The following is a 25,439-nucleotide window of genomic DNA, read 5'->3' on the forward strand; positions in this document are numbered from 1 at the left end:
CTTGGAGCACTCTTAGCAAGTGACCAGTTGCCAGGGGACTAGTGTGCAACCTCATGCTCCCTTCCAGCCTGCTCCTGCCCTCCCAAAGCAAAGCCCCTCCCCCCAATCTCTGTGACTACAGGACTCCCGGCACTATCAGAAACCCCCCAGCAACTGCAAAATGCAATCACCCTCTGGTGATAACGCCCCAATTATGTAAAGGTTCATAAGTTGATAGACAAATCTTCTGCACATGTGGCTTCAGCACTGGCTCTACTCAACGGTTTTAAACTGCTGTGGAATGCAGGCACGGTATCTGGGCCAGGCGTGGGCACGGCTTCCAAGAACCGCCAGAATCAAGGAGATGACGCAGTGCCTGGGACACCACGCAGGCCTTGGGAAGGTGGCTCTGTCCAGCTCCCGGGGAACTCATGGTCAGTAGCTGCTGGGGCGGAGCAGGAGCTCGCCCCCCTGTAGGGCACCAAAGCAGAGCAGGGGGTGACACAGGTGTTGCAGTGGGGCCAGGGGATCCGGTACAAACACCAGCTCCACCGCGTATCAGGCCAGAGGAGTCGGCGCCCCTCAGAGCATCTCACCTCGGACAGAGCAGCACCCTCCTGGAGACGTGTGGATGGTGGGCTAGTTGGGAAAAGGTGAGTCTGTTGTAGGCTAGTCACACAGGAAGAGGAATTTAAGGCTTTTCCATGTGGAAATGGGCAGACCTGAACACCGAGGCCTTGGAGACACGATTGCAGGGTCAGTGGCCACAAGTGGCAATGATGCTTTTGAAGAAGCCGTCTGGCACTGGCACCAAATAGGTGGGTGGACTCACTTGTTCCTTCGTTGTCTGCCCATTCATTCTTCAATAAATATTTTTTGCTCATCTACTATGTGCCATCTGCTGTGGGGATGAAATGGTGAGCCACACAGATGGGTCTTGCTGCCACGGAGCTCACTTATGGTAGAGAGAGACATAAATTATATAATAACAGTGACGGTAATAATAATAATACTGGCATCACTATTATTATATGTATGTGACTCATACTGGAGTGTTATTATAATACTGAAAATGTCAATGACAACCACCACAGTAGCTATGGGGCACTCAGTGAAGCCCTCTATTCATATCAGGTCATTCAGTCTTCACGACAACGTGATAGGGAAGTATCACGATTATGCCCATTTTGCAGATGAGAAAATTGAGGTACAGAAAAGTAACCTGCCCAAGGCCATGCATGCTGTAAGTGATGTAGGGGGGAGTTGAACTCAGAAAACCTGGCTCCAGGGCCCTCCCTCTTAACCACTGTGCTCTGCTGTTTCTGTCACACATGTTAATGATTCTCCGATGTGGTAAGTGCTATGAAGGATACTACAGGAGCTCCGGGTATGTATAACTGGTGTGTGCAGGGGGAGGAGGGCTGGTCCAGGATTGGGAAGCTGATGCTGGGGAAAGGAGAAGGTGAGTTGAGGGCAGGGGTGGGGGGGGTGGGAGGGATGGGATGGTGGGTGGGGCACCCATGATTCTCTTCTCTGACTGACTGTGATGTTTGATGGTTGGTCTCTTCTTTCAGTCCAATTGTCACTGGCTTGCCTGGGCACCAATATACCTGTTACAGACCTGGGGGCTTGACAAAGCGCTTTCGGGCACAGTGTAGGCCTGGGAGGGCATGGGTGACAGGGGGTGGGGCACATATTGTCAGCTCTGCATCAGAGCCCCATCATGGGGTGGGGGACAATTACTGTTGCACATGGCCCTCCCTCCTAGTTTGTGAATATCTGGAAGGCAAGGGCCATGTTTTACTTGTCCCTGTGTCTCCAGGGCTTAATACAGCATCAGCCTAGAGTAGGGGTTCAAACTCGTTTCACGAAGGACCAGCTGAACACGGAAATGTGGAGTTCTGTGAGCTCTAAGGGCTTCTGTGTGGCAGGAGCCTCTTTCTTCCAAAATTTAAAGGTCTCATCACACCTCAGGGCCTGCAGGAGACTCACTAACCGCTGTGCACCCCTCCAGTAGGAGCCAGGAGGTGGATAAAGCAGGTGGGGCATCCAAGTGGTCATGAGCGTGATTTACACACCTGGTAGAACCCAGCCTGATGTCTGCAAAGCGCTTCTTGGATGAAAGGTGCCCCATAAAATATCAAGTATTCTCCTTGTGAGGGCTAAGTGCCACAAATCAGATTTGGTGACATAAAAGTAACATATTTATGATCCACTATCATATTGCAAATGAAATGAATGTAATAAAAGTGTCAGTTATACAAATACCTCTGATGTACGGATCTCGACCTATGAATATGAAAACAGACACCCCAGCACTTTGATTTGAATGTCTAATCATGGAAATAAATGAAGTCATGTTCATTTTAATGTGTGCACTTGTGCATGTATCTGCTATATTGATTTCCATGCACACAATAAAAGTCTAATGCAGGAAATATGCAAAAGATGTGGATTTCACTTGGATTCAGGAAGAGATGAAAACAACGCTTCCCTAAAAATTCTTTCATGTCGAGAAAAAGGAACATATAATTGACAGTGTTTCAGTTTAGTGAAAGGAAGCATAATGGTTTATTAATTTTTATTTATTTATTTGGTGAGGAAGTTTGGCCCTGAGCTAACGTCTGTCCTAACCTTCCTCTATTTTGTATGTGGGATGCCACCACAGCATATCTTGATGAGCGGTGTGTAGGTCCGTGGCCAGGATCTGAACCTGCGAACCCTGGGTGGCCAAAGCAGAACGTGCAAACTTAATCACTATGCCACCAGCCAGGCCCCATAACGGTCTATTTCTTCTTGCTTGAATATTAAAGCCTGGAATTTGCTCATCTTGACTCCTTGCTAACTGTAAGAATAGAGGGCCACAGGTGGGGACTAGATCTATCTGATTGCCTTGAGCAAGAGAGGGTCTATAACATACTGATACACTTAAAAAATACAAAAATATAATTTAATCTTAGTTTAAAAATCATTTTCTGAACTAATTATGTAAAAGAACTACCCACGGTAGGTGGTGGATTGAAGGCAGGTGGATGTGACTAACAGAAACATACTTTTCCAATAATTTCAGGATTTGGGCATTGGTGCTCAAACATTTAACGCAGCAGGTCCCACCGTAAAGCTGGGTAGAGTTGGGGTGAGTGAGTGCTCCTTCCAGATTAGAGTCTCCTTGAAGGTGGAAACTGTGTCTTTCTCCTAATACAGCATTGCCATGTAAATGCTAGAAATTTGAACAAATACACAGTGAAAGGAGGTTAGGGAACAAGGCTACAGCTAAGGGTCCCCTGCCACTAATGAGACACTGCCTTTGGAACCAGGCTGAGGGCAGGGCACCCATGAGTGTCTGTTGAATGAATCCAGGCCCATGATTGGACCTTGATTTCAGAGTTCATGAGACAGAAGTCAAAATAGCATCCTCAGAGGACCACTCCAAACCCACAATGTGGCAGCCAGTGCGCAAGGACTTCGAAAGATGACATGATGCCCGACACAAGTGCAAAGTGTGAGGGACGGCCCAGTGTTCATAGTGCCGCGACCAAGCAGGGAGCATACTTAGAATTTTTACAGACTATTAAATATGCAAGTCTTGGGGGAAAGCGTCTGGACATAGCATTCTAAGAGTTTAACAAGGATCTGCCAGCCTAGCTCAGCTTCTTAAAGTTATTCAAAGCACTTATAGAAAATCCCTGAAATATCAGAATGTACAAATGCCAAATACTTCTTTCCAATTAAAGTGGTATATTATACAAACAAAATTTTCAAAACAATTTTAAACACATCTTCCTTTCACTGGTTGCTTTTAGAGATGGAGATTTTACCTTTCCTTGAGTAGACAGTGTTCCCTTTGTCTTACAATTCCAAAGACTATTTTCCTCCCCCATCTGGGCTGGTGTGGGCACCCCTGCTGGGGCTGTTTCTTTCGGGGCAGGCCTGGTGTGGTGGCCATCCTTGCAAGGTAAGAGATTTGGAGTTTGGAGGCTCTGTTATAAGGGACAAATCCTTTTCTTTGGACAAGAGTCTTGTATGAACTATAGGAAATATCCTAAGTTCAACTCCAGAGATGAAGGAAAATAAAATAGTTCTGCCTGACGTATAAAAGCAGGAGCCTGAAAATGAGTAATGGAGAAACTGTGAGTCGCCATCTTCATAATCAGCAGTACTTCTCTGCACATCCCCTCTGGCAGCAATGGGCTACTATCAACGATGGCTTTCCCAACACCTGTCCACAGGAGGCGATGTGTCCTTGGCTTTGTGTTTGTGGCAGAGCTATAGGACAGGATGGGGCTGACATGAAGGTCTTTACTGACGGTATAAAACTGAACCCTAAAAAATGGAAATTTAAGCCACTGAGGCTGGCCCTCTGCTTTTTAATCAGGAGCAAACTCACATACCTATTGGATGATCAGTTCACCTTATTTTTAAAACCTCCAGTTTAGAAAAGGAGAGTTCAGTATCCACTTCCATAAGTCACTTTCAAGGGCAGGAAATTGTTTGTTAAGATCAAGCTGAAGGTCGTTCTGCAGAAGCTCAGCCTGCCCTCGTGTATCTGAAAGACTGTCTAGTGGGTCTTTTTAACTTTGTAAAAACACAGCCAGTCTCAGATTCAGGAAGCAACAGTCTTAAAATAAGGATCCATACATCTAGGGTGAAATAACTGAGCACAGATACAGGTCCATCCCTTTATACTTCTTTCCTGGAGCAGACATGGACCGCCTTTCAAAGCAGTATCTCATTGGGGGAGTGGGGGATGACGAAAATAAATTTCCCAGCAGCAGACTGTTCCAGATAAACCTGTATCCTGCTCTGTGTCACATATATTCTTCACGGCAAGTTAAGGGCTTTCAAATATTAAACAATAATCTCTGTCTTGATGAAATCTAATGGCCAAATTTTTCACTCCTACTGTCCTCTAAACCCAATTAATTTTCAGAAAATGAATTGCAGTTCTCCTTGACATTCTTATATTTTCCCTCTTAAAATGCTTTTTAAAATAGAAATGAGGTACTTTACTTTGCTCGGGAAAAGTTCGGAGAGGCAGCCTCAGCGATTCCCCGTGGGAAGTCCGACCCCTTGACAAACCCTGCAGAACTGGAGCAACAGGAGGGGAGCACCAGGAAATGGGGGCTGTGCTCGTGTCGGGGCTCGAGTGCAAAGATGGCCCTAATCCTCCTTGTCTTCCTACAGGCACGCTCTTTGCATTGTGACATTGCAGCTCTCCCATCAAGAGGTGGAGACTATTCCACAGCCCTGTGTCTGGGTGGACCTGTGACTCCCTTTAACTGATAGAACACAGTGGTAGCAATGGTGCCCCATTTCCCAGTCTAGCCATCCAGAGACCTTACACGCTTCTGCTTGGCCCTCTTGGAATCTTACCACTGTGTGTGAACAAGCCTGGCCAGCCTGCTGGAGAACGAGAGAGCATATGGAGGAGAGTCCACTGAGCTCAGCCAAGACCATCCTAGAGCAACCTAGAGCCAGCCTGGTGCCGAATGTGGGAGAGTGCTCAGGCAAAATCAGCAGAGTTGCCTACCCAATCCGCAGCTGCCCACAGGCTCATGAGAGAGCCCAGTGAACCCAGAGGTACCACCCTGCTGATCCATGATTTTGTGAGCGATAATAAATGCCTATTGTTTCAAGCCACTGAGCTTTGGGGCAGTTTGTTATACATCAATAGCTAACTGACACTTACTGTCTGTGTAGAGAGTGGGTTTACACAACAGTAGCACATGCCCACATGCTCTTTTACCCCACAGTTTACACGAATCGACAGTTGCCTTTATTCAGCAAAGGGAAGAATGAAAACAATTTGTCATTCCTTCAACTCAAAGTTAAAGATCCTGCCCACATCTGTTACAACACACAGAAGTGATGGAATTATTCCTCATGGGTCTTAAATAACATGAAAGGTACAGTGGACAAGTAGGATGGACACGGGTAAAATTCCTAAGGCTTGCATTTTAGTCCATCATATACTAACCGTGAAAACTCAGGATAGTCTCATAATGCCTCTGAGCCTCAGTTTGCTCATCTGAAAAATGGGGGCATTAATTTCTTTCCATCACACACAGGATTATTATATATATTTAGATATGTAAATAATTGCAACACAATGTAATATATATTAATATAGTGAGCCCTACACCAATTTCTTATTCACCAAACATTTATTGAATCCTGTAGCTACTGAAGATACTGAGTCACATAAAGCACGGATTCTTCCTCAATAAATGAAATGCACATGATATATAATATAGTCTATAAAGGTTTAATATGCAGGGAATGCTTAGAAATGTGAAATGCTAAGGCAGCGGTGGGGAAAGGAAAGTAGAAAGAAATAAAGTATGGAAGGAAGGAAGGAAGGAAAGGAGGAAGGGAGAGACGGAGCGAGGGAAAAATAAGAAAGGGAGGAAATAATTTTTATCCAAGCAAGATCAGTGCTCCAGCCTGGGGCCATATAACTGGAGATTAAGGGGAAGATGGAACATAGGTAAACTGGACAGTTTTTAAACTTTCAACGGGTTCATCTCTTATGGCAGGACTTTCCAGATGAACTTGGCTTAGTAGACAGATGTGACCATGTTCACCTCCTTGGGATCCAACTTTTTCAGATATTGCTTGACACACTTGATGAATCTCTGCCTGAGCCATCCATGTGTCAATGAGGTGTCCGAGGGAGATAGACAAATGGTCTGCAAGTTTGCCCGATGTTTGCCAAATACTCTATTTAGGATATTACTGTAGAGAAGCTCCTGCATATTGTCAAATCAATTTTGGAAACCCAAATCATCAGAGAAATGGCTGACGTGAATGTGTGGGTATCTATATTACATAGTTTAAATGAAAAACTCTCACTCTCAGGCATTTAAATGATTTACGCCAGCCTGTATACCCCTAAGTGATTCTCATTGGGGTCTTTGAAGCACTAAGGTTTCTAAGGGTTTTCAGAATCACCAAGTAAATATATTGCTCAGTAGAGCTTTTGTTCTAAATGCATTCTATTAATTTTAATTTTTAGAGAATTGACAATCCATGTATGAGATATACGCTAGTCCACTATTCAATATGACTAGTCAATTAAGCATAACCTCCTTTCCCAATAATTACGGATAAATTTAAATTTACTGCTGGTGTTTTTGAAGGATGGCTGAGCTCTCAAAGTTCTTTTAAAAGGAATTCTTACAATGGTTCAGAAGATAACCACTGAAGTCTCTCTTAACTGCAGGGTTTTTTTTCATCCATCCATCCATCCATCTGTCCATCCTTTAATCTATTCATTTGTCCATTCATTCAGCTGTTTATCCATCCATCCATCCATCTCATTTTTTCCTCCATTGATCTGTCTACACATCCATCCATTTGTCCATCTGTTTATCTTTATCCACCCTTCCATCTATTTACCTTTCCATCTACCTGTCCATCCATCCATTCATCCACCCAACCATCTATCCATTCATCCATTTACTTATTTCTCCATCTGTTCAAATAGTTATTGAGTACTTACACTGTGCCTGGCACTGTGATGGATGTTAAAGAAACAAGAGTGAGAGGGTATCATTTCAAGAGATTCACATTCTAGTAAAAGATACAGTCACCTAAACAGATAACTATCATGTAATGAGCTAGATGCCAAAAGGGAGATATTTATTCGCTGATCTAAGCAATAGGAATACAAAATCAAAGAAGTAGGTTGTGAGATGGTACTTAGACCCACAGATGAGGGAGCTGATAGTTCAGTCTATGGGAGTCATGAGAATATCACAGAGGAGAGGAATCTTTAGCTGAGTGCTCTACAGCAGTGTGCTAGGTCTTATTCATTCAGGTACCCCCAGTGCATAGTACATGTCTTTTTCCATAAGGGATAAATGAATAGGGCTTGAGGAGTAGGAAACATCCAGAATGTTTCCTACTCCTCAAGAACAATGTGTGAAAAGGCCTAAGGGTTGGAAACAACATAGATAGCTACAGGAGGGAAGTTAGTTGTAGGATGACCTTTAAAGGACGGATCTAATCGGGGAGGCAGAAAGGGGTGGGAAGAACATTCTGGATGTGGGGGATATGAGGAAATGCTTTCAATAATAATTGCATCATGTTTATAGGGTGGCTGGTGTGATTAGAGGAAAAAGTAGAGACTAGAGATTGGTGGGGAGAAAAGATTAGATTGGTATAACGAGAGAAAGAAAGAGGGATGTATAGGGAGGCACTACAATGAAAAATCTACCCAACCAGGTAATGTGTTGAATATGGGGATGAAGACGACAACTTGGAGGTACAATAAGATTTTAACCCTGGTACTCAGATATTGATGGTATTGCAACAGAGAAGAAAATTGGGAAAGGTAGTGGGGGATAGGGAATTCAGTTTTTGGTAGGAAAATGGTGAGTGCGGCTTGAGGGGAGGTGAGTCGGAAATCCATGTGGAAATTCCAGAGGTTGTTAGAGATACAACATTGTGGATTTGGTGAGAGAACAGACATGAAGTTAGATTATTTAGGAGGCAAAACCTTAGAGATGACTGTTGAAGTCAAGAGAGGGGATGAACAATCTAAGGTGAGAGAGAGGAGAGAAAAAAAGAGGATCAGGAACTGATCCTTGGGAGTTGCCAGTGGTTGGTGGGAAAGGGAAGAGGACACAGTGACGGAAGCAGATGAATAGTGGGAAGGAGAATTGAAATCATAAAAGACCACAGAAACCGATGGAGAAAAGAATTGGAAAAAGCAGCGGCCTGGCCAAGTGTCCAATGTACAGTCAGAAAGAATAAAAAGGGAGCAAAGTTCATTGGTTTTGGCAATGGAGAAAGTGGTGACTTTCTAGAGAACATTTACAGCAGAGCAACGAGGATAGAAGCCAGACTGGGGGTTGGGGAGGGTTAAGAGGAAGCCAGAGAAAGCCCTTCAAAAATCAACCTAGGAAACAAACTGGAGTTCAGGCACTTGAAAACTTGTTTTTCTATAATCAAACCTGTAAGAGAGGCCAGTGAAACCAGCCATGTTTACAAACACAAAAGGCTGTATGAATTTCCCAGAGAATGTGAAACCATTCATTTGAAGAGGCTCACTGGAAGGTCACATGGAGCAGGGAGATCTTGGAAGATGCAGTCACTTAAGATCTGTCTACGCAGAGATCCAAAGCAAGAGGAGGCTTCAGCTCTCCAAAGGCTGGAAGATGGGAGGGCTTTTTGGGCAGAAGACTGAGCGAGTCTGAAGGCCTGGAGCGGAGCAAGAGCAGCTTTGAAGCTTTGCAAGGAATAGGGCTGGGGCTCACGGTTCAGAGTCGAGGCTGGACCACAGCTCTTGTGATCTTGCGAAACTTGCCAAGAAGATTTGGGTTTCAGGTCCATCTGCGGTGGCAGTAGTAGTGATATTATCAGAGTTGCCTTTTAGAAGGGTCGTTTCTGTTGATGGTGAAGAAATGATTGGAGGTAGAGAGATCACTGAGGTGCTTGCTACAAGTTCCAAGTGAGAGAAGAGGGATGTCTGAACTAGGGAGGGAGCGTGAGGCAGGGCCATGGGAGGGATGTGGGTGCCAGGCAGTGGGAAGGGTCAAAGGTGACAAGCTGGCTTCCAGCTTGGACAATGGTGAGGGAACAAAGAAGGAGAAGCAGGATGTATGGAATTCCAGGTGCTGGTGTGCCACCAAGTAGAGTTATCCAGTGTGTGCGGTAGGCAGTCAGCTATCTAGGTCTCAGGCTCAGGAGAAGCGACTGGCTGGAGACAGAGCCTCGGAGAAAGTCCATTATGATGGGAATGGTAGCCATGGAAAGTGATGGCCAAGCCCTTAGCCCCCATGGGTTTTGTTTCTCCCAGCTCTTGACTTCTAGGAATCGACTTAATGTGAAACAGACTCAGCAATTTGAAACTCGATCTACTTATTTATTCATTCTACTGACAGTGACTGAGCTGTACCTATCGGCTCTCGGTATCAGGCACGGATCTAGCACTGGGGGTGCAGCAGGAAACCAATGTGAAGGTCCCCACTTTCATGGAAATAGTTGGGAGGGGGCGCACAATACCACGTGGAAGCAAAGCACACAGGAGGGAAACTTCTTTCAAGTGTACCCTAAAGACCCGCAAACACACAGTGCCGTTGTAAGAAAATGCCTTATGCAAATTCACAGGATGGAGCCATACCACTATTGGCCCACCTTGGATATCCGAAATTGTCTATGAGAAAATATGGACTGCCCCTTGCCCTTGGCTTTGAAATGTAAAGATCGGAGAAATTCCAACCCATCATGGAAATTCAAACTCAAAATATTCCCCTGTCCGAGACCAGCTTCTCAAATCAGGGCTGCAATGTATGACCCGACTTTTTCTTACAGGTCCCTCAGCTGTTTTAAAAGGAAATAGCATAGCCATTGCCAACCCCATCCCTTCATGGGAGGGAGGGCTGCTTCTCTGGGCTGGGCTAAGTGCTCAGCACGTATTACCTCACTTCATTCTCACAGCAACCCTAAGTGGAAATGGTACCATTACTCCTCATATTGCACATGAGGAAACTGAGGCTAAGGGACCTTACATGTCACATAGCCAGTCATCGGCAAGGCCAGAATTTGAACCCAGTTCTAACTCCAAACTGTATAAGGCTCATAAGATAATTCTTAAAACAATTTGCTTTTAAAAAAAGATTAGTGTTAATAACAAAAATGTAACGAGAACTATAATTAAGGAATTTTTCTACTTGGCCTTGGCTACCCTGAATACCATTGAGGGGTCACTTTCAGGCCACAAGTGTGACTCAAAGAAAATGTTAAAAATGAAACAGCAGAAATAAGGCACAGCCCCCAAGTCGGTCTCAGCATGTGAAGTGTTGGCTAGAATTGTAGCCAACTTAGCTTCCCCTGAGTGAACTTATCAGTTTCTCAATATAAATAGATCATCCCAAATTGCCCTCGTCTGTGAAGGATTGCTAAAATCCTATTTAGTTCACAAAAATCCACTTTCTGGCCTACAAGACTTTAATTCTCAGGTATTTATTTCTCCTGAGAGTCATTTGGAAAAGAAATAAAGCCATCTTTACCATTCTCTGCATAGCTCCCAGCCACATACTTGGATGCTTGACACGAACAGAGAACCGAGTTGCTATTCCCGGGAATGCTTCAGCTGAGGGGTCAAAAAGAAGCAAGAAGCCCAAGAAATAACACACAACGTTCCTGCCAGACCTGCACAATTCACTTCCCTCTGCCCTTCCTTTTCCCTTCCTCTGACACCCACACCCACACCCAGAACGTGCTTTTATTTCCTTTTAATCAAAAAGACATCTGCTAATGCCTTCTAAGGCAGAGACAGCCTTCAGGACTCAGGGCAGAGAGGAAAAGCAGTGCCTGGAACAGAAAGCGGTGGAGAATTCTAACCTCCCAGGGGCCACCTATTTATTACCAATCTGTTTCTTGGGCGTGTAAAGTCAGTCCAGACAGAGTTTGGGATCTAGTGGGAAGACAGCTCACGTCCAAGAAACAACGGGATGACAGCCAAGGAAGTCCTGGGCTGCATACAATCAATTCTAAATGTTATCATTAATTAAAAAATATTTACTAGGAGCCCATTATGTTCCAGGCACTGTTCTAGGTGCTGGGGATGTAACAGTGATTAAGCAATGTTCCTGGCTTCTTGGAGTTTATTTTTTCCTTGGGGAAGGCAGGCAATAACAAATACATATGCAATATAGTGTCAGATAATGATAAGTACTATGAAGAAAAATCATGCCGGGGAAGACAGATGGACAGGGGATATTGTGCTATGAAGTATGGGCAGGAAAGGACTCTCTGATGAGGAGGTGTTTGAGAAGACAGGTGAAGGAGCAAGTACTGTGGAGCAAAAAGGACTTCATATACTGTCATGAGTTGCTTAATGATGGAGGACAGGGACACGTTCTGAGAAATTAGTCATTAGGTGATTTTGTCGTTGTGCGAACATCACAAGAGTGTACTTACACAAACCTAAAGGGTATAACCCACTACAAACCCCAGCCATATGGTACTATCTTATGGGACCACCTTCATATATGCAGTCCATCGTTGACTGAAACGGTGTTATGAGGCCCATGACTGTATTGGGGCAAAAGAGCTTCTCAGAAATTAAAGATACAAGCTAGAGTAGCTATTTGTTAATTTGCTCATTCATTCATTCAATAATTTTACTCAGATATTTATATGGAACCTACACTATGCTGTGCGTGGCACTGTGACAGCTGCTGGCGATGCTACCGGTGAAGGGGGCAGATGTGGCTCCTCATGCAGTCCTAGACTAGGCCAGGGGTGGCAAACTTTTTCCATAAAATGCCAGGTGGGAAATACTAACAGGCTTTGTGGGCCTTACAGTCTCTGTCCAACTACTGTGCCATCATAGGGCAAAAGGAGGCAGGACTACATGGAAACGAAGAGTGTGGCTGGGTTCCAACAGAACTTTCTAGTTCCAAAACAAGCTGCAGGCCATATTTGGTCCACAGGCTGTAGTTTGCCTCTAAAAAATGTCCTTGATTGTTAAGAATCAATAAAGTTAGGGAAAAAAGTGTATTTAACAAAAAAGAAAACACTTAATACCCACTCTTTCCCATGTTTTTTTTTTGGTTTATTTCAGTTATCAGGCAATATAGTAGATGTCAAGTGTTTTCTCTGCCCAGCAACAAAGCCCCGTGCCCACACAGCACCTGCTTCAGGGAAATCCCCCTTCCTCTACTCTAACCATGGCTGCAGGGTTTCCAGACCCCTGCTCGAGAGGTAGACGCAGGCTCTCCACTCCTAACCACACACAGGATAATGGGTTATTACACCCCGAGAGGGGAACAGCAGAACAGAAACAAGGGACATGGGTTTCCGTCCAGAGGCCGAGGGTGGTCAGAGAAAGTCTTCCCAGGAGATGAAACATCTGAGCTGAGCAGCAGTTAACTAGCAAAAGAACATTCTAGGTTGAGAGGAAAGCATGAGCAATATCTTGGGAACATAAAGAGACTAGGGACCTGAGGTGATGGAATTTGAGAGGTGTTCTAGAGATGTGAGGGATGTTTCAACTCTCACAAGACCCCGTAATAAAACTTGGCCTCCAAACCTGCTTGATTACAGTAACATCCGATGACAGTCCTTACAAGTGCATTCAACAAATATGCCTGCCAAATGCCTTTTGAGGGCAGACGCTGTCAGCGCGAGGGAGCATCGACACATAAGGTATTACAAATGGAGTGTACTCCTTGTTCCAAAGGCTTATGAAGCAACACCTCAGATGCTTTTTGGCAGAGGAGATGTGTTCTCCTTCCAAAATTAGAATTCTTCCTTAGTAAGTGCTCGTAGTTTCTCCAAAGTCATTGCATTACCTGCTGTCTTGCGGAAGGCGGCCTAGTCAAAAAGGGAAGCTCACAAATAGCTAAGTCTAATTCACACCACAATGAAGGGAAAAGATGTAAAGATTCTGGGGATTCTCTAAAAAAAAGTTATCCGCTGCCCTGACCATCATTCCTCAGGCAACGTTGAAGAGTGCACCAGGGGGCCAGTGGCAAAGGCCACCCTCCCACAAGCAAGGCTCATCCAGTGAAATGTCAGTTAGAGTCTAAATAGCCAGAAAAGTCTACAGAAAGCAACCAAGAGAGTTCTGTTTTATTGACCCAAGTCTTTCCGGAAAAAAAAATGCAAAAGATGGCAGAAAAATATCATCTCCCCAGAACTAAAATTTAAACATATTTAAGCTTTTCATGTATTTCATAAAATTCACCAAGTGAATTATACTTTGCACATCTTCCTTTGCAGGGTTTCTGTTTTTCATTTTAGGGCTTCAAAACACAAAATCATGCATTAAAGGGTATGTCATTAATTTTTCCAGTCCTGGCAACTGGTATATGTATTTATAAAACACATCTATTATGGAAAATTTCAAACATACCGAAAACAGAGAAAACGGTATAATGAGGCCCCATTTGCTCAACACCCAGCGTCAATGATCAACTTATGGCCAATCTTATCTCCACTCCCACCTCTCCCTCCAGATTACATTGAATGCTTTCATGCATAAATATTTCAAACTTCTCTCTTTCATAGCTTTTTATCACAACCTTGCTTCATCTTAGAGGGGTGAGATTTTATCTTTTTCATGTAGATTTTAAGTGGGGAGAGAGGTCAAGGGTGAGAACTGATCTTCTAAAAACCTAGGATGGGAAACCAGACTAAAAGAGATGGTGGAGGTGCCCACTTGACCTTGATGTACTCAAAGCAGAGCCAGCTGTCCTAGAAACATCCAGAACATAAGCTGAGAGGTCAAGTTGCCCTAATCAACAACTGAAATGAGGATGCTCCCCCTCTCCTCTTTACCAAGTCTTTTCCATTTAACAGCCAAGTTACTTGCAACAAAAGTTGGCAGCTCCTCCCACCCTCAGCCCTGGCCATCCCCCTACCTCTGCCATTTTCATTATCTTGAGAAACATATGGCATAACTTTGCACACATTTAAGGTTGGCCAGACCTTAAGCTAGAAAGGAATGCTGGACTCTAAAATAATATTTTTCTCATTAATTCCACCGGATCCCCTGCCCAGCCTGTTCCCCCACTTACCCCATAATCTTTTGACTGAATTCAGGAAATTGCACAATGGTTGGTCAGCCCCAGGAACTGCCATTTTCAATCACGTAGACTGTTTTTGCTCCCAGGCACCTTAACTGCAGAGGGGCCCATGGTCTACTCTGATTATCAGCTTCACCTTCTTATCCCAGGGCTCTCACTGATATCCACATTTATTTAAAAACAGGCAAAGGTCAGTCACTGGGTTACGGGACTTTCCTAGGATGCATCCAGACTTTAAAAAATAGCAAGAATTATAAAATATGGTTATTAAAAAGTGCCTTGAGCTAACTAACTTCAAAAAGAGGAATGCTAGTGGATGTGGCCTGGGTTTCCCCTCTCTGAGAACTATTGCTGACTCTTAGATTTATAAAAGGGAGCTTGAGGGCTTGATTGAGAAAGCTAAGAAACACTCAATTTGAGACACCTGCATCCTGGGCTCCCCACAAGGCCCACCTGGCAGCCCACTTAAAGGATTTCCTAAACCCTCACACACTGCTGGTGGGAATGCAAACTGGTGCAGCCAGCATGGAAAACAGTATGGAGATTTCTCAAAAAACTAAAAATAGAAATACCACGTGCCCCAGCTATTCCACCTCCAAGTATTTATCCAAAGAACATGAAAACACTAATTCAAAAAGATATATGCACCCCTATGCTCATTGCAGCATTATTCACAGTAGCCAAGACTTGTAAGCAACCTAAGTGCCCATTGACGGATAAATAGATAAAGAAGATGTGGTACACACACGTACACACACACACACTGGAATACTACTCAGGCATAAAAAAGACAAAATGCTGCCATTTGTGACAACATGGATGGACCTTGAGGGTATTACACTAAGCGAAATAAGTCAGACGGAGAAAGACAAGTGCTCTATGATTTCACTCACATGTGGAAGATAAACAAACAGAGAACAGATTAGCGGTTACCAGAGGGGAAGGGGAAGGGGGTGGGGGGAGGAGGAAAGGGGTAAAGGGGCACATATTTATGGTGATGGATGGAAATTAGACTTTTGGTGGTGAACACGATGCGGTCCATACAGAAGCCGAAATATAATGACGTACGCCTGAAATTTATGTAATGTTATAAACCAATGTGACCTCAATACAATAAAAAAGAAAAGATTCCTTACCTCTGGGAGTATCCTTAGCCTTCTTCTCACTCTTCACGTGTCATGAGATCCATGCCCAAGCCCCCCACTATCAAGCATATGTATCCAGAAGCCTCGACTCCTCATCTCTAGCCTAGACCTTTCCCCTAAGCATCAGATGTGTGTATCCGACCTCCCAGTAGATGTCTCTGGGCCCCTCACACAGATCCTCTCCTAAACGGGACTCTTTAGCGGCCCCAAATGACTCCTTCTCCTTTGGTGCTGCCATCTGAGCAACCAGAACCACAATCCATCCAGGAGCCCAAGTCCCAGTGAGAAAGGCAGACCCATCCTTCTCTCTTCCTCATCCTGTGTATCTACCAAGGTCCACTTGGTCTGCCTGCTACTGCCCAAGTCCATTCTCTCTTTGAATGATGCTTCGCAGACACCAGCTCATCTGTGAGAGGTAGGAAAATACAATATAATGCAACAAAAATAAAAGCAAAAGTAGTATTTTTAGAGCTAAAACAGGCTGTCTGGTTCCACATATGTGTCCTCACTCATTCTCTCTTCTGGGCCCCATATAACATCCTATGCACAGCTCAGATAACCTTAGGTCCTTACCACGAGGACATCATTTAAAGCCTCTCCTTCCCATTCTAAGTACTTTGCTATCAGCCCACCCCTAAAGGCTTCAAAGGTGCTTTTCCTCATTAGTTTTATAGGCCATCTCCTTCTCAACCCCTTTAGATAGACACACACAAACATACACACGCGTGCATGCACACACACACATTCCCTTTCCTCGAGGCTCCAGGAAATTGCATGGTGGTAAACCAGCCCCAAGAACTGCCATTTTCAACAGTGTAGACAGTCTTCACTGCCAAGTACCTTCACTGCAATGGGGCCTCCACTCTCTCAACCTACATTTATTTAGGCAGTAAACGTTCTCAGACTAACCTCATCCTATTTGGAGTACTATGAGAGTACTTCCCTCCTTAGGCTCAGAATGTTTCCAAGTACCAGGAAATGATTTTGCACACGTGTTCTGGATGGAGACCAATCACCTTTTACAGTTGGAAGGAACCCTAGTGATCATCCAGAATGATCATCCAGAATCAGCCTATGGAGAGTCTCAGTTATGGCATACCACGAGCGATCACAAGTATGATTCTCAGTTATGGGGATTGCAAGAGCTGGGTTTAAATCTCGAGTTTGTGGCTCAGGAGCTGTGTAAATTTGGGCAGTGCACCTGGCCTCTCTCAGTGTCAGCTGCCATGACCATTAAAGCACGGTAATAACCTAATAGAGGTGTTGAAAAGATCCCGCACTCCATAAACGTTAGCAAACTTTGACTTTCTTTTTTGCTTTAGAGCAATTATCTTCTCCAGTATCTGGTTTTCTCCACCCTATGAAGTCCCATTGTGTGCAATTATAACTCATAGATAGCTTGATGATTTCATGCCATCCTGGTCATCCTGCTTTGGATCACGTTCAGTTCTAGATAACTTCTCTCTTAAAGTGAAGTGCTCAGAACAAAAACCAAGAATGTTCCAAGACGTACTCTGACCAGCCACAAGGACAGAGGGTTATCATGGTCTTTTATGATCTGATCAACCAAGGAACTTAGAGGGAAGACATGTGACGACCCTGAGGGGTTCGCAGCAAGCCTGTGGCCATCAGATCCCCAGCTCTGGTCTCCCCCAGCCTGTCCTTCCACTACTGATGTGGCTGGATCTGAATCAGACTTTGATACTCATCTCTATCAAATGGTATGTTGTTTGTACTGGCCCATCAGCTGCTTCTGTTGAGATCTTCCAGAACCTTCAGATGTTCTGAAGTCCTCATTCTATCAGGTTCACAGCTAGGACCAATTTTAGGAGTGAGCCTTCCGCCTAAGGCCCCTCTCTTTAGTCTCTAAATGTTCTGAGCCTGAGAGCTCTATGACCTCCTTTCTTCTGCTTTCTGCGCCTTGATGCCCTCACCAAAGGGCACGGCACAAAAGGGGAGGGCCCCCACGGCTCCTGCTCGTGGGCTCACCAGGTCAGCTACCATTGCAGACGCGCCAGGTCAGCAAACCACGCGGCGAGCCGTAAGGGAGGAATTCATAATTACTAACCAGATTTCGACATGACTGGAATTGGTTAGAAGCCACACATATAAAAAGCACAACTTACTTCACAAAGTGAGTCAGGCCTCTTAAAAACACACACACACACACAAAGTAAACATAATCAGGTAAGTGTTAGGCTCTAAATATAGAGTCAAACTTCCTCAAAATTAGATAGCCTGTGGCTTACTCTGAAACATCCGTAACGTCAGCTGCTGCTACAATGGACGTTGGAAAAATATTTAGAACTAAAATATGTTATTTCTCCAGGGGACGTATATCAAAAATGGGGAGAAAGCAGCAATTACTACAGAAACTCAATAAATAACTTGGCAACCTGTCACTTTTCTCCAGGTGCACCGATAACATATATTAAAAGGATTCAATCCTTGCTGTTTCCGCCCAAGAAATTTTTTTTAAGTCAAGTTTGGCAAAGTTCCATTCAGATTTACCAGCAAGAAAAAAAAACACCTTATATAATGCAGTCAAAGACTTAGAATGCACCTCACATTTAAAGCAATGGGCACATCTAAGACTTTCCCTTAGCATCGCCTTAAAATCAAGGGAATCTGAATGCAGGTCCTCCTGTATTATTCATTACATAATTGCTGTGTTTTATTAGAAACATGATCTATTATAACCTTGAATAGAGCACATTAAATGACATTGAAAATTAGATTATTCTGATTATTAGAGAAGTGAGAAATGTGCTAAACATTTGTAAGACTGATAATCAATCAGGGTATCCATTTGAGTGTAATAAAAATCAATCTGGAGCCAGTGTGTTTAAATCTAATTTTTTAAGCATGACATTTTCCTGAGAGTTTCTTTCTAAAATGTCACCATCTTCTACAACGGTGATTGATTCTGTCTTTAGGGAGAAGCACTACTCACTTCAATTACTTCACCCACTGCACACAAACCATAGTCCACTTCAAAAAAAAAAGCCGAATGAATCACAGCCATAATAATGTATTTCGTGGGGTGGGGACACAGATTTACATCGCTCAAGCTAGAAAATCACCCCCACGTTCCTCTCCTGAGCTCAAACAGATAAAACATGCTACTTGGATCATAATGTGGTTCTTTACTTTCTTCCAACAGAAGTAAGGGATTTTCATATTGGGTTTTTATTTCACCTGAGAAAAAAGAGGAAAAGACACTGGCTTATGTAAAAACATTATGCCTCTCTCATCTCTTCAGGGAAAGGAAAAAAAATGTTACAACAACTGTCTTAATTTACCCTTCCCTCCTTCCATCGTCTACCCTCTATCCTTTCTTCCTTTCCTTCCTTCCTTCTACCCATCTGTCCATCTCTTCATCCATTCATTCATCAATAAACAATTGCTGAACTCCAACTGAGGTCACTTAAGAGACTGGCCAGCTTGGGGCAGTTTTTTCTCTTGAGTATATTCAATGTGCACAAGGTAGGAAGGACGGCTAATGAAATTACATCCAAGGGAAATTTACTGAGCTGAGCCTACATTCTGTAGGGGGGTCACCAGGTTGGCACAAATAGGAAGAACTGTCCTTGAGTAATAAGAGCTTGGCCCCTCATATTGGCACATGTGAATACTCACTTTATGGAATTTTGGTGTTTTCTTGGCAATGGTAGGAGAAGAGGGAAGAGGAAATTTATAGAGCATTTCCTATGACCAAGAACTTGACATGCACTTCCCCTTAAATCCTCACTGGTGGGATGGCCCCTCTGCTTCCCCAGCCTTGGGTTTCCATGGGCCGGTCTTTCAGTAGGATGACACTCCTGACCTTTCTCCCTAGCTGTCTGTCTCATTTCCCCAGGGAGGAACAGGGACTTGTGTTGAGGAGTCTGAGGGAAGGCACTTAGAGTTCTGTGTTCAAGACCTTCTGGGCCTTCTCCACATCTGCCCGCCTCCAGGAAAGGGTGCACGGGCCTGTGCCCCAGGATGTGGAGGCTCCTGGGAGTAGGCTGTGCCCTGGGAGGAGGCCTTCAGGCATCAACACTGCTGGTGACAGGGTGGATAAGCTTATCTGATGGGGGGGCGTTTAGGGAGCCCATTAGGGCTGCACATGTAAGCCACATCCCCCAATAAGCAAATGGCTGTGTAAATTAATTCATAATCATAGGAGGGAGCATTATGCTGCCATTAAAAATAATCTTTCAATGGGGGCCAGCCCGGTGGCACAGCAGTTCGGTTCCCATGTTCTACTTCAGTGGCCCAGGGTTCGCTGGTTCGGATCCCGGGTGCAGACATGGCACTGCTTGGCACACCATGCTGTGGCAGGCATCCCACATATAAAGTAGAGGAAGATGGGCATGGATGTTAGCTCAGGGCCAGTCTTCCTCAGCAAAAAGAGGAGGATTGGCAGCAGTTAGCGCAGGGCTAATCTTCCTCAAAAAAAAAAAAAGATTAAAAAAATAATCTTTCAAAGACTAATAACATGGGGGAATATTCACAGTGTTAAATTTAACTAAAAAATGAGTTCAGAAAAATTGGAATATATGTGCACAGAAAAAAGAGCAGAATAAAATAAATCAAAATATTAATGGGGCTTATATCTGGGACATGGGATTCATTATGATTTATAGTTTCTTCTTTATAAATTTCAGTATTTTCCAAATTATGTGCACTGAGCCTATGTTGCTTCAATTATGTTTAAAAATGCACCTTTTTTGTTTTAAAAGAAAGTAGCTCTTCTGCAGCACTGATGAGCTCTTCAGTTGATAAGGTGACTCTTGGAAACGAGCTGCTGACATCTTGATCTCCTCCTCCACTGGGTCTGAATTGGCGAGGGAAATCCCGCGAGGCCTGAGATGACTGGAAGCGCTCGCCCCACCTCCCTGGTAGCCACCCGGTCAGAAGACAACCTTCACTCACCTGGTGAACTTCTGTGGCGTCCCAACCACTCTCTGCTTCTGCTCTTAACTCCCCTGTAGTCTAGTCTCAATATAATAGCCAGCTCGATCCTATTAAAACCCAAATATGTCACCCTTCTTCCCCAAACACCTGACAGCTTCCCATCAAACTTGGAGTAAGAGCCGAAGTCTGTACAAAGCCCCCTGTGGCCTCTTTGATTCCGTCTCCTGTTTGATGCCCATTTGTTTATTCCCCTCTTGACACAACGACTTCCTTGATGGTCCTCAAACATACCAGGGAACATTCCCACCTCAGGACCTTTGCACTGGCTGTTCTCTCTGCCTGGAGTGCTCCCCTCCCAGATATCCCCACGGCTCTCTCCCTCACCCCCTTTAAGTCTTTACTCATACATCCTCTTCTCATGAGGCCTTCCTTAATTACTTCATCAAACACTGCAACCCCTATATCGAAGAATCCCGCTGTCCTTCCCTGTTTTATTTATCTCCTTATTTTATTTGTCTTCTTTATTATCTTTCTCCTCAACTAGAATGTGTAAGCTCCAGGAGGGCAGGAATTTTAGGAATTCTTCATTGGTAACACCAGAGACTTGCCCAGTGCACCGTGGGCCCTGAGAAATCTTTGTTGTTGACAAAGGCTCTGGAAGGGGGGCTGAGCACTGGGCAGGGAGGAGAGAGACCGCTCTTTGTCTGTGGGCCTGTAGCTACCCATGCAGGAGCTGCAGTAGAGGAGCAAGTGGCAGAGAGACATTCTGTCTGATCTTGAGAGCCCTGATCCCAAAGCTGCCTGTTCTCCATCTTCACTAGCTACTCAGAACAACACCAGGTGCGTGCACTGGGCTGTGGAGGCAATGGGGGGGAAGAGCATGCGGAGAATGGTCCCTCCAAGTCACACCGTGTTAACCAATCTTAATCCCGGTTCTTGTGCAGCTTCTGCCTTGGGAGAGGATGACACAAAGGCAAACCACTGCAGGTGAAGAGGCCTGGGCCAGAGAGACACCTGAGCCACTCGGGGCACCTTCACTAGGCGATGGGTACAAAGCAGACAAAAGAAAACTTCATTGTGGTTTAGGAGAGCCCCTCGCTGCCATCTTTCTTAAGAGGAGAGTGCAAAGTGCGCCAGCTGGAAAATGCAGAGAGAATGGAACAAAATTCCCCAGACGCATATCCTATTTCTTGAGACCAACAACTCAGGTGAACTCAGTACAACTATGACAACTACTATAGGTTCTGCCATAGTCTGCTTCTTGGAAAGCTGTCCTCAGTCTAGGACAAAAATCTAAACATTGCAGAGAGAGGCCAAAAAAAGGGCAGCTGGAAATGCTCAGGGAAGGTCGCAACCCCTAGGAGATATTGCCCACAACGTGTACGTGCTGGATCTGCACTTTGGGGATGATCATGCCAATCATCTAACTTCATCTCTTTTCCAAATTCCAGATGGGCAGTTATGCAAGTTACAAGAAGGGGAGGGGGAGGGGCAGGAGGAGGAGCAGGAGGAAGAGGAGGAAGAGGAGGAGGAGGAGGAGCAGGAGGGTTCTTTGGTATTCAACTAAACATCGGTGTAAGTACGACATAAGGCACGAGATGAATTAACTTAATCTTCCAGGTTAACAACTAGTTTTTGGTGAAGACAGCTACTAAACTAGGCTTTGGGCAGCTAGTTTCCTAGAGTCTCCATACAATATGAGAACCTTATTAGTGCCAGAGAAAAGCAATTTTCTATTGAAAGAAAAAAAAAAGGAACTTTTTAAAAATAGGAACATGGGCTCAGAGCACACGATTTGGAAAACAACAAAATTTGCAAAGAAGAAAATATAAATCATAATTAATCCATGTCCCAGAAAGAAGCCCTGTTAATACTGATTTATTTTATTCTGCCCTTTTTTATGCATTCATATATTTTTTCATTATAGATCACAGAATATCCAAATTTTCTCATCCTGTTTTTCATTTAAACTTAACATTGTGGATATTTCGCCATGTCATGAAAAAATTGCTTTCAACAGCAGCACAATGTTCCTCTCTACAGGTGTGAATTAATTTATATAGCTATTCTTTTCTTGTTAATCCTTTATGTTATTACCTGTTTTATGCTAATATATATAATGCTGTAGTGAACATCTTTGAACGTCATCACTGCATACATTTTTGATTATGTCTTTAAAATAGCTTCCAGGGAGTCCCAGGATTGTAAAGCCTTTTGAAATACAAGGCCAAATCACAGGCAGTTTCTGCTGTCAAGCTTGGGTCTGTCTGCCACAGGCTTGGTTCTTGCCCCTCCTCACAGATCATGGGATACATTTTCTGGACAGAGGTTATTTTCGCTTTTCCAATCTCACTCACCTTTGTGGGGAGCAGCCAAGCTGCACTCCTGTAGAACGGTCCATCTGCTAACCCCCGTTAGCAGGGCTATTACACGGTCTCTCTGGTTAATCCATCGTTCCAAGGAACATTGCTATCGTCCATCTCACTTAGGTCCGCGCTGCTGGCTTAATAGTTCCCCATTGGGCCACAGATGGCCAATGGTCAGATATAGCAACCTAATCTGATTACAGGACAACTGTGACCCCTTTGGCCAGCCTCAGCCTTGCTTTGCAAATAGCCACTGCCCAGAGGGAGTGGATTTGCCAGGCTGCCCCTCCATGCAGAGTTATTGAGACTCTCACAGAGGGCTCATCCCGAAGCATAGGGTTTTACTCAGTTTCACTTCCTGAGCAGACCCATTGGCCTTTTTGTCCTCTTTGCAAGATGTGTGCCAAGGAAGAGCAGAAGATGGAAGGACTTTGGGAAAGATTTCTTTTTGGCAACTCATAGTTAATTAATAGTCGCAGTCAACTCCTACTCACACTGAGCTTCATCTTCGAAGAGCCAATTCATGTGCATATTCAGACTCCAAAGCACTAGTGGCACGTTACGTGGTCACACACCATGTGTCCATGTGTGTACACATCAGAGTTTCTCAACATCGGCATAACTGCCATTTGGGGTCAGATAATTCTTTGCTGAGAGGCCTGTTCTGCACATGGTAGAATGTTTAGCAATATCCCTGGCCTCTACCCACCAGAAGCCAGGAGTACCTCTCCTAGTTGTAATAACCAAAAATGTCTCCAAACATTGCCAGTATTGCTGGGGGCCAAGTCACCCGTGGTTGAGATCCACTGGTGTACACAAACGTTATCAGCTTGAATTAATGAGTGATTAACAGCACAGGTCAGGAATCAGACCTATCACCAGCACTGACTATGTGAGCAAAGCACTTAGCTTTCCTTGCCTCCGATCCTCATCTGCAAACAGGGACAATAATACACACCTCATGGATTATGCAAGAAAATGGATGGAGAGTACCCGGTGGGGCCCTTAGGAAGCACTCCAGAAACGGCAGGTACAAATATAGTGCAGCTTATTTACAGACACAGTCAGGGAAACGCCTATTGTCCATGGGCACAGGTGAGGGCAGAGGGATGATGACCTTTTCAGAAGTGTCCGCACACATAGCTGCAAAGCTCCATTACATCGAATTTTGTAATTTGGCCAGATTTCACCTGTCTTGAGCCATTCTTAGAGGAATCAAGACCGAAGTGAACTGAACAGTGTTTCTCGGTCGTTCAGTAGAAACAGACTCTTGATTGCACCCTGGAGTGGACACGAAGCAGTTGGGGGACAGTTCTTAGTAGTGTCTCCTCCTTGCCATTATCCTAACTTCCTTTGAGGAAATTACCTCTACCCCATCAGGTATAAGTTCGATAGGATGGAAAATCCAGGTACCTGCCCCATTCACTCATTATAGAGGATGAGGAGGCCCAATCATTCCCCCACTCCTCTGTACGGTCAAGGATGCAGGTCCCAATTTCTGCCAATGGGTCATTCTCTTCTGGGACTGAGAACCCTGAAGATGAAATAAGTGATTGGGGGTAACGGTTTTTTTTTTTAAAGATTTTATTTTTTTTCCTTTTTCTCCCCAAAGCCCCCATACATAGTTGTATATTCTTCATTGTGGGTCCTTCTAGTTGTGGTATGTGGGATGCTGCCTCAGCATGGTTTGATGAGCAGTGCCATGTCCGCACCCAGGATTTGAACCAACGAAACACTGGGCCGCCTGCAGCAGAGCTTGCGAACTTAACCACTCGGCCACGGGGCCAGCCCCGGGGGTAACAGTTTTTAATGGTGGCTTTCTGGGCAAACTGTCCACCAGGAGGCCACCTTCCCAGCCTTCCAGAGCCACTGAGTTCCAGATCTTTTCCAAACCTAGTTCTCCAACCTCCAGTCCATTCTGGGAGCCCCCAACAGCCTTCAATTAATTCCTCTTTGCTTACATTGGCCAAGTCAGTTTCTGGTGCTTGCAACCAAACAACCCTGACTGATATATACCCACAGAAAATTCTGGGGTTTACCCAAAAAGCTAGAGAAATAGTCAAGGTGAGAGAGATGTGGACAAACTTTCTGCAGAAACAGGAGAACCCACTCTTAGCTGGTTTAAATGCAAAAAGAATATGAGAGAGGAATAGCGTTAAAAGGAAACTCTTGTTATTGCTATTTTTATATTCCCAAACTCCACACCCATGGAGACAGCCACATGGCCTATTCAGAACAGAGTCACCCCTGTTCTCTCAATGATGATGATGTTTGCTGTCCTTCAAGATCAAGTTCCCAATCAGATGGCAAAAATTTCCAAGATTATATATTTTTTTCTAGGTTCAGTAGCAGAAATATAATGATTTCAGTCGCATCTCTTTGTTCACTCTGTCTTCTCACCATCTCTCTGACTTTCGTCTTGTCCCACCTTCCCTTTGACTCACTCTGTTCCAGCTACACTGGCCTCCTTGCTGTTCCCTGACTACACCAGGGCCTTTGTACTTGCAATT

At 44.4% G+C, this 25,439-nt stretch overlaps 1 protein-coding gene and 1 long non-coding RNA gene across 4 annotated transcripts in view; one reads left to right on the forward strand and one right to left on the reverse strand.

Annotated features, from left to right (window-relative positions):
* The window catches only part of RARB (retinoic acid receptor beta), a 694,360-nt gene that overhangs the window by 34,511 nt on the left and 634,410 nt on the right, over positions 1-25,439 (reverse strand). The window lies entirely within an intron of this gene.
* On the forward strand, positions 120-5,619 carry LOC106781833 (uncharacterized). The gene is made up of 2 exons (XR_001378596.3): positions 120-632; positions 5,164-5,619. It is a non-coding gene; the product is annotated as an uncharacterized lncRNA (long non-coding RNA).

Source organism: Equus caballus, chromosome 16 (assembly GCF_041296265.1).
Source record: "Equus caballus isolate H_3958 breed thoroughbred chromosome 16, TB-T2T, whole genome shotgun sequence".
Classification (NCBI taxonomy): Eukaryota; Metazoa; Chordata; class Mammalia; order Perissodactyla; family Equidae; genus Equus; species Equus caballus.